General features: G+C 45.1%; 1 protein-coding gene across 1 annotated transcript in view; it reads right to left on the bottom strand.

Annotated features, from left to right (window-relative positions):
- Positions 1-16,169, bottom strand: part of ST6GAL2 (ST6 beta-galactoside alpha-2,6-sialyltransferase 2) — a 167,801-nt gene extending 151,632 nt beyond the window's left edge. Inside the window, exon 1 of the mRNA XM_040425058.1 lies at positions 15,958-16,169. The gene's annotated coding sequence lies outside the window, so the exon portion shown is untranslated. The remainder of the gene's footprint in view (positions 1-15,957) is intronic.
- Positions 16,170-18,530: the final 2,361 nt, after the last annotated feature.

Here is an 18,530-nt window from a genome sequence, read left to right on the forward strand (position 1 = left end):
GCCCTATGACTTCAGAGTTTTTATTATGACATCACTGTTGTTTTGTGCATCACTTTGTGCACTCTCTTTGTACACTGCCCGTCAAAAAAAAAAAAAAAGTCACGCACTATTTCATTGGACCGCCTTTAGCTTTGATTACGGCACGCATTCGCTGTGGCATTGTTTCGATAAGCTTCTGCAATGTCACAAGATTTATTTCCATCCAGTGTTGCATTAGTTTTTCACCAAGATCTTGCATTGATGATGGTAAAGTCTGACTGCTGCGCAAAGCCTTCTCCAGCACATCCCAAAGATTCTCAATGGGGTTAAGGTCTGGACACTGTGGTGGCCAATCCATGTGTGACAATGATGTCTCATGCTTCCTGAACCACTCTTTCACAATTTGAGCCTGATGAATCCTGGCATTGTCATCTTGGAATATGCCCGTGCCATCAGGAAAGAAAACATCCACTGATGGAATAACCTGGTCATTCAGTATGCTCAGGTAGTCAGCTGACCTCATTCTTGGAGCACATACTGTTGCTGAACCTAGACCTGACCAACTGCAGCAACCCCAGATCATAGCACTGCCCCCACAGGCTTGTTCAGTAGGCACTAGGCATGATGGGTGCATCACTTCATCTGCCTCTCTTCTTACCCTGATGCGCCCAGCACTCTGGAACAGGTTAAATCTGGACTCATCAGACCACATGACCTTCTTCCATTGCTCCAGAGTCCAATCTTTATGCTTCCTAGCAAATTGAAGCCTCTTTTTCTGGTTTGCCTCACTGATTAGGGGTTTTCTTACGGCTACACAGCTGTACAGTCCCAATCCCTTGAGTTCCCTTCGCATTGTGCGTGTGGAAATGCTCTTACTTTCACTATTAAACATAGCCCTGAGTTCTACTGTTTTTCTTCGATTTGATTTCACCAAATGTCTAAGTGATCGCCAATCACGATCATTCAGGATTTTTTCCCCGCAACATTTCTTCCTCGAATACGATGGGTCCCCACTATACTTCCAGTTTTTAATAATGCGTTGGACAGTTCTTAACCCAATTTTAGCAGTTTCTGCAATCTCCTTGCACCAGTTGGGGTTAAATAACTTGTTGCCAGCTGACAGATAATCGCCCATGCAGTAATTATCCAATAGGAGGCTCATAACTATTTCCTTAGTTAAATCTTAGTTGGACAGGCAGAGTATAATGATACACTGTGAAGATCACTACATCAATCAACCTTTCACTGTGAGATCATTGAGATTATTATTCTTTAGATTCATCTTCAATAAACCTTTACAAAGATTTCATAGTACTTATTTTATCTACTCTATGCATTGTGACATCATTGTATGTTTTATGAGACTGCTTTATGCATCATCCAGGCATTCTGTACACTCTATCCATGATAATTATACTGTGAACTAACTAAGGGTACTTTCACATTTGTGTTATAGGATTCCGGTAGGCAGTTCTGTTGCCTGCCGGATCCGGAAATCTGTAGGCAAACGGGTAGAATTTGTTTCCGGATCTGTCTGACAAATGCATTGAAATACCGAACTCCTCAGTGTTTTTTCTCAATGTATTGTGACATCACAGTGTGCATCATCCCTGCACTGTGACATCACTGTGACTATATTATTCCTGTATCGCTACTTCACTTTGGTTATTATTATCTTCATTTATCCCTGTTTAAAAATATTACTGTATTTATTATACCTATACTGTCAAATCATTAGGGCGGATTTATTATGACTGGTGTTTTAAATGCTAGTCTAAATAAACACTGCTGGCGTGAATTGTGCCAAATTTATTAAAATATGCACGTCTAAATTTGCCACATTTTGGACTGTCCTAAAGATAGGTGTAGATTTTCATTACAACTTGTGAAGCTTTTTTTTTTTTTTTTTTTTTTTTAATTATGACCTTTTTAGTGCTTGGTTTACACCAAAAACTGATGGAAATAAATTTGCAGGTCATTCTGTTTATTATCCCTGTACTGTTACCACAGTATATTTATACCTGTATTGTGACTCGGCTGTCAATGTATATTATCTACACAGTCGAGTCACATTATTATGACCAGAGAAACCACCATGTGCAGAGCAGACAGATGAGCTGAGAGTGACTCAATAAGGTCCCGGTATTTCGTCACAGGTATTTGGAGCCATGCTGACTGTAGTATATGCCACAGCTGCTGGATCGTTCATGGAGGAGGAGCCATAGAGCGAACACAACCATCGAGGTGGTCCCACAGATGATCAGTTAGGTTGAAGGGGAATTAAGGTGCCAGGGTAGTACTTGGAAGTCTTGGTCCAATTCCGATACTGCCGCGAAAATTGAAGTCTTTTCTGCTGACGTAACTTCGTTAGCAGAGGTACAGTGACCTCTGGTCTGCTTCAGAGCCCCATCTGCAGTAGGTTTTGCTGAACTGTTGTTTTAGATACCCTTCTGATAGCCCCTTGGTTCATTTTGGCGGTGAGCTGCTCTACCGTGGCATGTTGGTCCGCCCTCGTGCACCTTCGTAGTTCAAGTTTGAAGTAGGAAGTGGTGTATGTTCTGTGATGTGAAGAAGTTATTCCAGGACTCATTTTATAACAAAAGTCTTGAAGGCGTTAATAGCCATTTTCAGTAATTTGCTGTGGTTCTTGAATAAAAATACAGTTACATTTTTTTTTTCTTTCATGTGTCTTCCTTAATACTGCTGCTGACAGAATATAATCCTTTCTTACAGCATTTCCCATGCAGGAGGCACCTTCTGAGCAATACCGCTATGTTACTACTACTACTGTCCTTGGGTGCTCTGCAGTGGACTGGGGATCAGTACGCAGAGCCCTGTCTTTGGGGAGAGGGACTGAGCACGTCTGACCAGCAGCTCACTAGGTGTATGTGGACAAATACAAGACATTTTGAACTCCAGGTGGTGCTACTGTGTGATGTCAGAACTCCAACTTTTAACAGTATGTAAACAGAAAATGCTATTCATTTTTCATGGTTTTCATTAAGGCAATATTAAATGGTAAGACAGCATATTTAAAAAGGAACTTATCTTCAACGTTATAGTTTTCTTAGGGAGAAAATTGAGAAGAAGACTGTCACTCATCAGCAGGGGGCAGACAGAGCAGGACCTCATGAATAACTAGGACACTTCTAAGGCAGCAGAGACTCTTTCACAGGTGATTATACAGCAAGTTCTCAGTGACAGACTGCTGAGTTCAGGGTGTCTGTCAAAGTTGAAGACAGTTTTCCTTTAACGGCAAGAACTATTTTCGTGAAGTGACACCACTGGGGTGAAAGCATATGAAGAGCAAAAGAACCATGAGGTAGCCCAACAGATCTTCCGTCACATAGGAGGACACCAGTACTCTCAACTGAATAACTGCTTATAAATTGCCTAACAGCATCCAAAACTTCATGTGTGAATCCAGCCCTAAAAGGGTCTTGTCTACCCTGTTCTCCACAACAATAATAGCCCTATTACTCCTGTCCTGTGCAGGATCAGCTTTGCATTTCTCAGCAAAATCTGTTCATTTTGGACAAACAGGCACAAACTAGTAGAATGTTTAAACCTAAAGTGTATCTTATCTGTATTTGAGGCACAGCTGGGCATACACATTAGATCGCTATCACCCAAACACTCTCTCCCTCCTAACCCACTCATACACATGTGTGCCTGCCTGGGCCGTGTGTTCTGAATGGGTAGGTAGCTAAAGCCAAGTTCACACTTCAGTTATTTTGTTAGTTATTTCCATCAGTTTTTGTGAGCCAAAACCAGGTTCGGGTCAGAAACACAGAAAAGGTGCAGATCTTTCCATTATACCTGATCTCTGTGGAGGCTTCACTACTGGTTTTGGCTCACAATCACTGATGGAAATAACTGAACAAATAGCTGAAGTGTGAACTTGGCCTTACCTGGCCACAGCTTTTTTCCCCAAGAACAAAAGGATCAGGGATGTTGAAATCCAACAAACAATACTTATCTCCTCCAACATCTGCCATCTAGGGAGAGTCAGGAGGCCTCCATACATTTTAGATCAATTCAGCTGACAGGTATCTAAGCAGTCCATTATCAGCCACGTAAGGCAGGGGGCAAGGCTGAGGCATTTATAGGCAAAATGACATATAATATTAAAGGGGGGTTTCCTGGAGTTCAGTATTGATGCCAGATCAGGAGGTGGGGAGAGATGGTATCTTGAGTGGGACCCCAACTGATCTGACATTGATGACCTATCCAATATCAAACTCCATGAAAACTCCTTTAACAGGACTTTTATATGTCACAAGAACTTGTGACTACAACTAGTCCTACAGAGTTCACAAAAGCAGTAGTAGTGCACAAAAGCCTAAAACAGCAATACCAAATTAAGCTCTCCTACATCTGTAAGTATTAAATTAATATTTCTTGATTGTCCCATGGAAAACATACAGTTTTCAAACCTGCACCTGGATCAAAATACTTTTGTAATTACATGTAATAAAAAAAATTGAGTTATTCAATAAAATGTATCTGTACAGCTCCACCTGCTGTTTGTTTGTTTTTTTATAATTTTTTTGTCCGGCTCACTGAGAAGGTCGCACATGCTCAGTTTCATCCTTCAACTGCCTCCTGAGCTGTGATAGGGAGAGCATGGACACGCCCCCTGACCTGCAGCAGAAAGGACACTCCCCTTGAGCTGCCAGCTTGATATAAACCTAGCAGAGCAATGAATGGGGATCCATGTGAGGTACAGGTCTGGTTCTGGCTTTGTTAGAAAGATATTATCATAGAGATTATCACTACATGATGCCTAATTTTCATTTTTTACATTAGTCATGACTTTGAGATAACCCCTTTACGTTAGGCCGGTGAAGAGAAATGTGACTCCATCTTGTTTCTTCTAAATATGCAAAGAATTGTCATAACATCTCACCCACGCACTGTTTCACGTTCCCCCGCTGCGAGTTAGGTTCGCTTATCTCTCCCAGGACAGATTCTGGGAATCTCCCAGAACTAGAACAAACGTTCTTGCCTTATTCAGGGTCATTCGGCACAACTGCGTACATTCTTATATGTGACTGATTAAAACCTATTCTTTTTACTTACTGCACGTACACATACCATATAAGGATGTTCCGGTAGTATGTGTATGAGCGATGATTATCTTTATGATTGGTTTAAACGCTGTTATGCAAACTTTTCTACTGCCTATATAAGGCCAAGCGATAGCATAATAAAGTTAGAGTATTTCTCAGTGATACCTGGGTGTGTGTCATGTTATTGCTAGCTGAGAAATATCTCTCCTGGCGTCAGTGACATCAAACCAAGGTGGTCGTAGAGGTCCAGAAAGGTCCAAATCCTTTCAGCTGGGGCTACACCGTGACATTTATCATAAATTGCAGTAAAATTGCAAGATTACCGCAACCTCAAGTTTCAGTAACAGATTAATGCAGGATTTACACAGCCTGATGGAGCAGGCGATTATCGGGAAGGAAGCGTTCCTTCCTGATAAATACCTGCTTCTCAGTGGTCGTAAAGAGCTGCATTGACATTAACTAGAATGAGGTATGATTTTCAGTCTCTAGTTCCACATCTCTGGTTGCATTCATTAATAGAAAGCCAGTGTACCATTATGTTTTACTTCCCATTATGTCCTCTTATCTCCAGTGCTCCACAGGGGACATTTCTCAGGACCAGACAATTAACCATTCATATAATTAGCAAGCAATGGCTAAAGGCATTCATTGCCATGTGTGACATGAAGGATGTGACACCATTTGCCTTGACCAGACAAGTCACACAGACATCAGTGAAAGCAGTGGCTTTCCAATACACGATTGGCCGACAGATTGTTGGAGAAGAAAATTCATACAAAAACTCGTTCCCAATAATCTGCCCGTCTAAAGGTGCCGCCAATCATCCAATGAAAAAGCAAAATGGGGTGAAATGATCGTTCATGCCCACACCTACATCACCGTTTCAGGGCAGCAGATTGTGATGCCCAAATAGCACTCTCCAGCCCAGAAACAATGAATCTGTATGGGGAAGAGCGATGGCATTAGCAATTACTCATCCTCATACAGTGGAGGAGATCTCTGCATGTAAGTATAGTGCTTCACCACCACAGTTGTCAGGAAGGAAAGCTTCCTTCCCTACAATCGCCTGCTCCATCAAGCCATTTATAGGGGCCCTTAGTTTGAGACGGAATATTGCACCAGAATTGCGGTAAAATTTTGGCACTAAATAGTGCATATTAAACTACACCCCATTTCCCAGAAAAACCATGCCCCATACTGGTTAAATCACGCCCCCTTGTTGGACTAAGCATATATAATTTCTCTGAACCTAGATGCGCCACATTTTGGCATAATTTACACCAAAATCTAGTTGCTGTCACATTAGGTAAAGAGATTCAGCGACCAATTTGTTCCTCCTCACCAGTTCAGCATGCACATGGAGAGCCATAGCACTCATACAGGAAATACATTTTCTGTATAGATTATTTACTGAATAACAGTATTTTTTCTCCTGTAATTGTAGTATTACAGTAAGGGTACTTTCACACTAGCGTTATTCTTTTCCGGTATTGAAATCCGGTAAAGGGTCTGAATACCGGGAAAAAATGCATCAGTTTTGTCCCAATGCATTCTGAATGGAAAGCAATCCGTTTAGTATGCATCAGGATGTCTTCCGTTCCATCCATTGTACGGTATTTTTTCCGGCCAAAATCTTGGAACACTACCGCCGGATCCGGCATTAATTTCCATAGAGATGTATTAATGCCTGATCCGGTTACCCAATGTTCTGGAAATTGCCGCATCCGGTTTTCCGGTCTGCGCCGGGATATAGGGGGAGCTAGTTTCGCTTTTGATCTTTGAAATTTTTTTAATACCGGATCCGTTATTTCGGATGATACCGGATGAGATGGATCCGGTATATCACCGGATCCGTCTAACAGATCCAGAAAAAAAAGATATCCGTTTGAATACGGCTTGCAACGGAACTGCCCGCCGGATTCTAACAACGCGAGTGTGAAAGTAGCCTAACAGCAGTAAATACCCGTGTGGCGGTACTGCTGTAAGTAGCTTGTAAGCTTTTCAGTGCTAGACTGATAGACTGAATATCCACTTCTTTCCAGCAGCAAGTTCTAGTGGTTGCAGATTAGTATGTAATTACAGATATGTGCCAAGAAAGTGATGGATGGCCCCCTCCCTGTCTACCATGCACAGGAAAGCTGGCCAGACACGTAAGGGATTATGTGTAGTTATATTATTTTACTATATACTGCTCAGTACTGTAGATATAACTATTTACTTTGCAGAACAGTTCCTGAAAACCAAGGGGACTTTTAAGCTAAAGGGGTTCTCCGATGGGCTGCTTGCCACAAGTCTGGCTTCAGAAATGGGGCTGCGAGAGCTGCTAATACTTGAGGTGGCCAGACACAAACAGAACCAACCATCTTATATGGTCCCAACTCCCCAGCAGCAGAGGTCAGGGGAAAGAAGGGTTGGGCATTTTGAATTTAAATCTGCCTGATCCGTTTGTTCTCAAGGGAGATAACCACCAGAGGCAACTGGCACAGGCCTGTTCCTCTCTTTTCCCTATTGAGACTACATGCACACACAGCTGAACAGAGCATGCATGTGTATGGTGGCTGGCTGCTTTGGGTGTACGGCCACCATCTATGATCCAGAATGAAGAGCTGATACACAGGGTGGCTGATTTACTTTAATGGACACCAAGCAGTAGTACATATGTAGTGTCCCACTAGGTAAATGTGGGCACTACACAAGGGTCAAATGGGCCACGTTGTTCTCCACCTCCTGTGGGACAGTGGCAGTGTATTTCACAGTACCTTTTAATGCATTTTAATATGTATTTTATGTGTATTTTCCCTGTGATATGTGCAGCAGGCCTATTATGGTGTAGGTTAGCATTCTAGGCACTAGAGGGAGCTAGGAAACACCTAGTATAAATACTTAGACCCAGACAGGGAGGAGTTAGTCTGTATAGTCAGGAGTCTGTGTAGAGACAGAAGGAAGTGTGCACCTTAGCCAGAGAGAAGCTGAGGGCCACATCCTGACATGCAGCTAGACAGCCCAGGCTTCTAGTTGATACCAGGAGGCTAGTGAGTGTGAAGATCAGCCTGCCTGTGGATAATGAGCCAGAGTTAGCTCAGAAGATTCACCCCAAGAGAAGAGTTTTCCTCCTGGGAGAAACCTGCAGTTCCCTAACCAGAGCAGAGCCAGTGTTCCAGCTAGTCAAGTAAGCTGAAGGGCAGAAGGATCATTAAGCTAAAGCAAGGGATATGTACCTGAGGAGGATTGCTACCAAGGATAAAAGCCAGCATTAGGGCATACGGGCCTTGGAAAACAGACAGCCAGGATATCTGAGGAATAGTGCAGCCTGGTCTGTGAGTGATGATTTTACCCTCTGAGTATCTTGCAAAGAACATTACCTGCCATTTATGTAAAGCCTGCTATTGATTACTGCTGCAAAGTGGAACTGAATTCAAATTGTATAAAGTTGAGCTGTTTCCAGTAAAGAAAGTTTGGTTCACCCCAACAACGTGTTCCTCACTTATTATTGGTGTGCCACTGTTACAGGCACTGGCGTCACAAACCTTAAAGGGACCTTGCCCTAGGCACATTAAACACCTGCAACATCCAGGGCACCTCACCCACCATCAGGCCTGGTCCATATATACAGAGAGTGCCCCAGAGGACTTCTGTGCCAGCCTCTCCATCACTGCTGTACGCCTGCCCAGGGTCTTCCTACAAACTGTGAGTAACCCATAGCAACCCTCGTTTGCCTAAGTAACCGTGACCTCACATCGCAATACCCTGCAGGGCTGCGTACTTCACATAATTCCCCTACAGCACGTGAAGCTTCCCAGGTGACACATCTGATCTTGGGATTTCCAGAAGAGAAGTCAATCGTGTGTCCTTACCTTTTGGGGGAACTTTTCAACTGGAAAGGTTTGTCTATAGGTGGGACACCAAGCATGTTTAAAGGCAGTCTGTCACCTCCATATGGCCATATACAGTGCTTACATGGCTCTGTAGCACACCTATATAGGATTGTAACAGTACCTCTGTTCTTTTCTTTGGACTTGCACAAGCAGGAAAAACGAAGTTGAATTCATATGCAAATGAGCACTCGCAAGTGCCCAGGGGCGGCGTTCAGTGTGTAGGTGCCCAGGCTGCTCTGCCTTCTTTTCACTTTACTCCTCCCCAGCCTCTGCCTTTGCCCGCCCTCCAAGTCTCTTGCCTCATCGATAGGTCCGGACTTGGAGGGCGGGCAAAGGAAGAGGCTGGGGAGGAGTAAAGTGAAAAGAAGGCAGAGCAGCCTGGGCACCTACACACTGAACGCCGCCCCTGGGCACTTGCGAGTGCTTATTTGCATATGAATTAAACGTTGTTTTTTCCTGCTTGTGCAAGTCTAAAGAAAAGAACAAAAGGTACCGTTACAATCCTGTATAGGTGTGCTACAGAGCCATGTAAGCACTGTATATGGCCATATGGAGGTGACAGACTCCCTTTAAAGAGCTAATGAGAAAACGTTGCATATAAAGTTGTGTTCAAAATAATAGCAGTGTGTTTAAAAAAGTGAATAAAGCTCAAAATCCTTCTAATAGCTTTTATTTCCATACACACAAATGCATTGGGAACACTACACATTTTATTCCAAATCAAAACATAAAGAAAAATATATCAAATTTGTGTTGTTCCTCTAAAAAAAAGAAAAAAAAGAAAAGTGAATATAAGACTGTTCAAAAAAAATAGCAGTGTTTGTATTCTTCTTTACAAACTCAAACGTTCACTATATAAACTGAAAAATGTTTGAAAATTTAGCTTTCCTTTGAATCACTTAACTAATATTTAGTTTTATAGCCACTGTTTCTGAGAACTGCTGTACATCTGTGTTGCATGGAGTCAACCAACTTCTGGCACTTGTGAACAGGTATTCCAGCCCAGGATGATTGGACTACATTCCACAGTTCTTCTCTATTTCTTGGTTTTGCCTCAGAAACTGCATTTTTGATGTCATCCTACAAGTTTTCTATTGGATTAAGATCCGGGGATTGGGCTAACCACTCCATAACGTCAATCTTGTTGGTCTGGAACCAAAATGTTGCACGTTTACTGGTGTGTTTGGGGTCGTTGTCTTGTTGGAACACCCATTTCAAGGGCATTTCCTCTTCAGCATTAGGCAGCATGACCTCTTCAAGTATTCTGATGTATTCAAACTGATCCATGATCCCTGGTATGCGATAAATTAGTATTAGAAACCTCCCCATATCATGATGCTTGCGCCAGCATGCTTCACTGTCTTCACAGTGTACTGTGGCTTGAATTCAGTGTTTGGGGGTCGTCTGACAAACTGTCTCCGGCCACTAGACCCAAAAAGAACAATCTTACTTTCATCAGTCCACAAAATGTCTCTTTAGGCCAGTCAATGTGCTCTTTGGCAAATTGTAACCTCTTCAGCACATGACTTTGTGGAGGCTTCTTGCAGATAGCTTGGCTTCACATAGGCGTCTTCTAATTGTAACAGTACTCACAGGTAACTTTAGACCTTTTTTGATCTTCCTGGAGCTGATTGTTGGCTGAGTCCTTGCCATTTTGGCTATTCTTCTATCCATTTGAATGGTAGTTTTTAGTTTTCTTCCACGTCTTTCAGGTTTTGGTTGCCATTTTAAAGCATTTGCGATCATTTTAGTTGAGCAGCTTATCATTTTCTGCACTTCTTTATATATTTTCCCCTCTCCAATCAACTTTTAAATCAAGGTACACTGTTCTTCTGAACAATGTCTAGAATGACCCATTTTCCTCAGAATTTCAGAGAGAAATGCACTGTAACCAGCATGTACAACATTTGCTGCCTTCCTTCCTTAAATAAGGGCAATAATTGCCACCTGTTTTTCAAAGAATGAATAACCTCACTCATTGAACTCCACACTGCTATTATTTTGAACATGCCCCTTTCAATAAGTGATTGAATTACACAGAATCAGCAGCATGCATATATGTCATGACTGTTGGGTCTGTATTACTCTACTACACCTGCTAGTAAATTATTTGCCATGTAGAAATATCATTTCTACCAAAAACAGTGATTGATCAGGTTAGTGATGTCTGACTGCTATTATTTTGAACACAACTGTATATGAGCTCCGAGTCTGTATAGAAATTGTGTGAAACCCAAATTCAGTTTAATATGACAATAACAATTTTCTACTCTACACTGGAAATCTCAACTAGAATACTTAAAGGGATTGTATCACTTCAGCAAATGGCATTTATCATGTAGAGAAAGTTAATACAAGGCACTTACTAATGTATTGTGAGGCCTCTTTCACACTTGCGTTGTCCGGATCCGGCGTGTACTCCACTTGCCGGAATTACACTCCGGATCCGGAAAAACGCAAGTGTACTGAAAGCATTTGAAGACGGAACCGTCTTCCAAATGCTTTCAGTGTTACTATGGCACCCAGGACGCTATTAAAGTCCTGGTTGCCATAGTAGGAGCGGGGAGCGGGGGAGCGGTATACTTACAGTCCGTGCGGCTCCCGGGGCGCTCCAGAGTGACGTCAGAGCGCCCCATGCGCATGGATGACGTGTCCAAAGCGATCACATGATCCATGCGCTTGGGGCGCCCTGACGTCACTCTGGAGCGCCCCGGGAGCCGCACGGGCTGTAAGTATACTGCTCCCCCGCTCCCCACTACACTTTACCATGGCTGCCAGGACTTTAGCGTCCCGGCAGCCATGGTAACCACTCTGAAAAAGCTAAATGTCGGATGCGGCAATGCGCCGAAACGACGTTTAGCTTAAGGCCGGATCCGGATCAATGCCTTTCAATGGGCATTAATTCCGGATCCGGCCTTGCGGCAAGTGTTCCGGATTTTTGGCCGGAGCAAAAAGCGCAGCATGCTGCGGTATTTTCTCCGGCCAAAAAACGTTCCGTTCCGGAACTGAAGACATCCTGATGCATCCTGAACGGATTTCTCTCCATTCAGAATGCATTAGGATAATCCTGATCAGGATTCTTCCGGCATAGAGCCCCGACGACGGAACTCTATGCCGGAAGACAAGAACGCAAGTGTGAAAGGGCCCTGATTCTCCATATTGCCTCCTTTGCTGGCTGGATTCATTTTTCCAATGCATTATATGATGCTAGTTTCCATGGTTAGGACCACCCTGTAATCCAGCAGCGGTGGCCATGCTTGCACACTATGGGAAAAAGCGCCAGCCCATTTCGTGGCCGGCACCATGGGAACATGCATAGGCACAGCATGCGCAGCAGGTCCCGTCCCGGGCACCTCGTATCTGCACTGCAGCCCCTGGATACGAGCAGTGTATAATGCGATGGAAAAATGAATCCAGCCAGCAAAGAAAGCAAATATGGACAATCACAATACATTAGTAAGTGCCTTGTATAAACTGCATCTACACAATAAATGCCATTTGCAGAAGTGACAACCCCTTTAAAGAGTTAAATTCAGCACTATATGGTTTTATCACGATGATGTCTGTTGGCATGTAGCAGTACTGAACTTGAAATACAGTAGTAAAGCTGCGTTTTTCCAGATGTAACTGAGATCAATTTGTTATACAGTAGAGGTGTGTTTGTCATTTGAAACCAGAGACTTTCACTGAAGAAAACGAGCCAGAAAAGTGGTGTATGAAAAACTGTGCACACAAATATTCACCCTATATATGAAAGACGTGCGCCATTTTCACTCTTGGTCATAAAATAGACTTGGCTAAAAAGGTGCGATGGTTGCTCCACATCTAGTCTGGATCACCACCATAACATAACACGAACTCGTCTAATAGTCGAGTCGTGTCAAATGTGTTGTTTAAATTCATTTGGTGCCATGACACTATTGGTAAAGGAGTGCAGTGTGCTGTAGGCGGTTTCCCTAGAAGGACGGATAAACCGAAGCTATTACAACAGCTAGATGACAAACTCAGCTCTGCTACATTAGTACATCCGATTCATCCGTGGGATCTCAGAAACAAGAAATAGCATTAAGTAGAAGGTTAAAACCTGGTCATGAAAGGGATGTGGACACCATGAGCAGCAGCGCCTCACACACCGAGGACATTCCAGAGGAAAGCTCCATTTCTTCATCAGCAGCTCTCCTTCTAGGAATCCCTGAATATCGTAGCGTTCGCCGCCAGTGTCTCCTCCTGTGCACACGCTTCTCCACAAGTCAGGACACCGCCACAAGGAGCCCTCCGTGGAAGCTGCACATAACACCACTGCTATGTATGTGAATATACACGTGTGTATGTCTGCCTGGGCCAACCAAAGCATCTGCAGGTCCCTGGAGAGCCAGGACTCACAATGACATATACACAGCAATTCTCATTGTTCTGACGCTTCTAATGAAACTTCCTTAGGATGTGTGACATACTCCAAAAATATTCTGCAACCCAACATGTTCACAATGTAGGTAGCAAATGTCTGCCATATGTTTTCTCATGTGAGACATTTACCTCACACTGAGACATTTACAGGCAGATTTCACAGAGCTGAGACAAATGTGCTCCACTGTCTGGGAAGAAATGTGAAGGCATTTATATCCAGCACCTCATGTACAATACTAGGGGCTAATAACAGCTGAGTATCTGTATAGGAAGACATGGGGGTGTATATGTGCATACGGGAACGCGGACATGGGAGTGTATATGTGCATACGGGAACGCGGACATGGGAGTGTATATGTGCATACGAGAACGCGGACATGCGAGTGCATATGTGCATACGGGAACGTGGACATGGGGGTGTATATGTGCATACGGGAACGCGGACATGGGAGTGTATATGTGCATACGGGAACGCGGACATGGGAGTGTATATGTGCATACGAGAACGCGGACATGCGAGTGCATATGTGCATACGGGAACGTGGACATGGGGGTGTATATGTGCATACGGGAACGCGGACATGGGAGTGTATATGTGCATACGGGAACGCGGACATGGGAGTGTATATGTGCATACGGGAACGTGGACATGGGGGTGTATATGTGCATACGGGAACGCGGACATGGGAGTGTATATGTGCATACGCGGACATGGGAGTGTATATGTGCATACGGGAACGCGGACATGGGAGTGTATATGTGCATACGGGAACGCGAACATGCGAGTGTATATGTGCATACGGGAACGCGGACATGGGAGTGTATATGTGCATACGGGAACGCGGACATGCGAGTGCATATGTGCATACGGGAACGCGAACATGGGAGTGTATATGTGCATACGGGAACGCGGACATGGGAGTGTATATGTGCATACGGGAACGCGGACATGGGAGTGTATATGTGCATACGGGAACGCGGACATGCGAGTGTATATGTGCATACGGGAACGCGGACATGGGAGTGTATATGTGCATACGGGAACGCGGACATGCGAGTGCATATGTGCATACGGGAACGCGAACATGGGAGTGTATATGTGCATACGGGAACGCGGACATGCGAGTGCATATGTGCATACGGGAACGCGGACATGGGAGTGTATATGTGCATACGGGAACGCGGACATGGGAGTGTATATGTGCATACGGGAACGCGGACATGCGAGTGTATATGTGCATACGGGAACGCGAACATGCGAGTGTATATGTGCATACGGGAACGCGGACATGGGAGTGTATATGTGCATACGGGAACGCGGACATGGGAGTGTATATGTGCATACGGGAACGCGGACATGGGAGTGTATATGTGCATACGGGAACGCGGACATGCGAGTGCATATGTGCATACGGGAACGCGGACATGGGAGTGTATATGTGCATACGGGAACGCGGACATGGGAGTGTATATGTGCATACGGGAACGCGGACATGGGAGTGTATATGTGCATACGAGAACGTGGACATGGGGGTGTATATGTGCATACGAGAACGCGGACATGCGAGTGCATATGTGCATACGCGGACATGGGAGTGTATATGTGCATACGGGAACGTGGACATGGGGGTGTATATGTGCATACGGGAACGCGGACATGGGAGTGTATATGTGCATACGGGAACGTGGACATGGGGGTGTATATGTGCATACGGGAACGCGGACATGCGAGTGTATATGTGCATACGGGAACGCGGACATGCGAGTGTATATGTGCATACGGGAACGCGGACATGGGAGTGTATATGTGCATACGAGAACGTGGACATGGGGGTGTATATGTGCATACGAGAACGCGGACATGCGAGTGCATATGTGCATACGCGGACATGGGAGTGTATATGTGCATACGGGAACGTGGACATGGGGGTGTATATGTGCATACGGGAACGCGGACATGGGAGTGTATATGTGCATACGAGAACGTGGACATGGGAGTGTATATGTGCATACGGGAACGCGGACATGCGAGTGTATATGTGCATACGGGAACGCGGACATGGGAGTGTATATGTGAATATGGGAATGTATATGTGCATACGTGAACGCGGACATTGGAATGTATATGTGCATACGTGAATGCGGACATGGGAGTGTATATGTACATATGTGAACACGGACATGGGACTGTATATGTACATACAGGAACGCGGACATGTAAGGACATAGGTGAGCTTGTGTGGTATATGGATCTATCTTACCTATAGGGAGGTCTGTAGTGTCAATAGATAGATAGATGGAATAGATAGATGGAATAGATAGATATGAGATATATAGATAGATAGATAGATAGATAGATAGATAGATAGATAGATGATAGATATGAGATAGATAGATAGATAGATAGATAGATAGATCATAGATAGATAGATGAAACCCATAGCCAGTGTGTGGTATTAGGAGATCTGCGCTCCCCACCATAGTGCATGCAGTAGAGGTAGTGATGCCAGATGCACTGACTGAAGCATTGGGCTCTTTGTCTGTGCACTCGCACCCTGGTAGAACAAAGCCGGCTGTGGTGGGTACACAGTCTGCCCCTGCCCCTGCCCCATAACCCGCGTTACCTGCCGGCACAGGGCTCTCCCGGTCCAGTTCAGCTCCACAGAGCCCCACTGAGCCCCTGCTGCAGCGCCCGGCTGGGGACTGAGCTCCGCACACGCCGCGGTGCTGGCCCTGACATGGTGGAGGCTGGTGCTCTCAGCGGGCACGGTCCTGGATCATTGAGCACATGTGAACAAGCCTTGCTGCCGGCGAGGAGACAGCAGGGAGATGGGGGGGAAAGCTCTGTCCCCTCTGTGTGTGTGTGAATCCATAGCCCCGGCTGCAGGAGCCGCACTCCTCCCCGAGCCCCGCCCCCGCTCCTCAGTGTGCACAGATGTCTGCTCCGTGTGGCGGCAGCTCTCCCCTCACCCTGCTTGTCCTAAAGCCTCACTCACTGGGCACATGGACCCTGCTCCATTGCTGCACACCATGCCAGGGTGTAGGTCTCAGCACCTCATGTTCAGGAATACAGTAAAGCAGGCTGTACCTGCCATGTCCATGGTGCTCATTCACATCTGCGCTGCTTGGTGCTACTCATTTCCATCTTCTGCCCTGTCATAGGAGCAGAGCAAAAATTATCCGAATGGCGCTTGATGGACCCTACCGACAAAAATGGGATCTGACGGTTTTACAGGACAAAATAGAGCGGCAGGGTGCATTATTATACCCAGCGTTTTGCCAGGATCTGCCGCAGACGCTGCAGGGCACACGTCAACGTGAGATCAGTCGCTTACATCTGAAGATATGATTCTTTGAAATATATTGCATAAAAAAAAAAAAAAAAGGATCAAGCATTTTTTGTCACTCTTGAATTCATGCTCCTCAGACATTCAAAAGAGGAGGCCGGACGGGTCTTCCCTAATTCTTCATTATAGAACATAATATATTTAGCCCTAGCATGGCCTCCGAATAATCCAGAGTTACTTTGAGTTATGTGGTAGCAGTTGGCCGCCGCTTGGACGTTAAAAGGGGTTTCTGGGAGTTCAATACTGATGGCCTATCGATATATCTGATCCATGGGGGTCCGACTCCTGGAACCCCACCGATCAGCTGCTCTCTCTACGCCAGTGACGTCTTATTCAAGTGAATGGGCCTGGGCTGCAATACCAAGCACAGTCGCTATACAATGTATGGAGGTGTACAAGTAGGCTGCAGTGCCCACGGCCTCTTCAAACAGCCGATCAGCAAGGGCTCCGGGTGTCAGACCCCCACCAGTCAGATATGGATAACCTACCCCCAGGATAGGTCATCAATACTCAAATCCTGTAAAAAAAAGAACCCTTTTAATGGAGTTCTCCAGTAAAAATCATCTGTGGTAACATAGCTAGCTACCATAAATTACTGATATACTTTAAAGGGGTTCTCCGGGCTTTTTCTGTTGATGACCTATCCTCAGAATAGGTCATCAATATCAGATCAGCGGGGGTCCGACACTCCTCGGCTGTATGAGGAGATTGTGCGTGCAGTGTGCACACGTGCCGTCTCCCTTCTCTCTTCCTGCTTTCCACTGTATGTCTATGGGACAGCGGCAGCAAAATGGAAGAGAGACGGGGGACAGCACGTGTGCACACTGCGCGCGCCGTCTCCTCATACAGCTGATCGGCCAAGTTGTCAGACCCCCGCCGATCTGATATTGAGGACCTATCCTGAGGATAGGTCATCAATAGAAAAAGTCTGGACAAGCCCTTTAACTATCCAAAGTGCCCCTACCTGTAGACAGCTGCCCATTTCCTTGTCTCAGCACTTCCACTTGTAGCTTGTGCTGGAAATGTCCTGCTCTCCCCTAGGCACCCACCACAATGAGAAGGAGATTGGCTAAGCTATCGAAGTGAGCCAGTCAACCCCACAGCACACAAGTCCAGTGAACCTGACATACCAGAGCTGACGCAGATCAAGGCGGGTTGGATAGCTAAAATATATTAGTAAGTTATCCCATGTACACTGGAGAAGACCTCAAGATGCAATGAGGTCTTGGGAGCAGCAGGCAGCTGTGGCATTGGAAAAACAAGACAGAATGCATAAGGGGAACATCGTTTCAATTTTTTAACTGTTCAATGCCAATGCGTGAAACTCTAGTGTTACAAACTGAAATCCCCAGTAAGTCTATAGTCATTAATGGGGTAATGTGCAACCAATGATGGATCTTCAGGGTGATATTCCTAAGGGTGCCTACACACGATGCAGATTTTGTTTCAGAATTTTCCAAGACTGAAAATCAGTTCCATCCGTTTGAATGAGGCTGAAAGCACATGGATTTCTGCAAGCTCCAGTCAGGCAGATGGAACTGATCTTCAGTCGCTGAATTTTTTGCGACAAAACCGGTGTTCTGCCACTTTTCTATACCCGGACAAAAGTCTATACCCGGAAGTGATGTAGCTGCACCGGAAGTCACGTGGACGCGTTGGAATCAGCTGGAGGAGGGGGTGTGCGCGCTGCGCAAGCGCATTCAGCTAAAGTATGGTAATCTGGCAGAACGCCCCTGCATTTTCCCAGCCCTCCATTCCTTTACTATCCATCTCTTTCTTTTCCATCCATCTCTTTCTTTACCATCCATCTCTTTCTTTACTTTCAATGGCGGCATAGAGTTAGTCTTAGC

This window comes from Bufo bufo, chromosome 3 (assembly GCF_905171765.1).
Source record: "Bufo bufo chromosome 3, aBufBuf1.1, whole genome shotgun sequence".
NCBI lineage: Eukaryota > Metazoa > Chordata > Amphibia > Anura > Bufonidae > Bufo > Bufo bufo.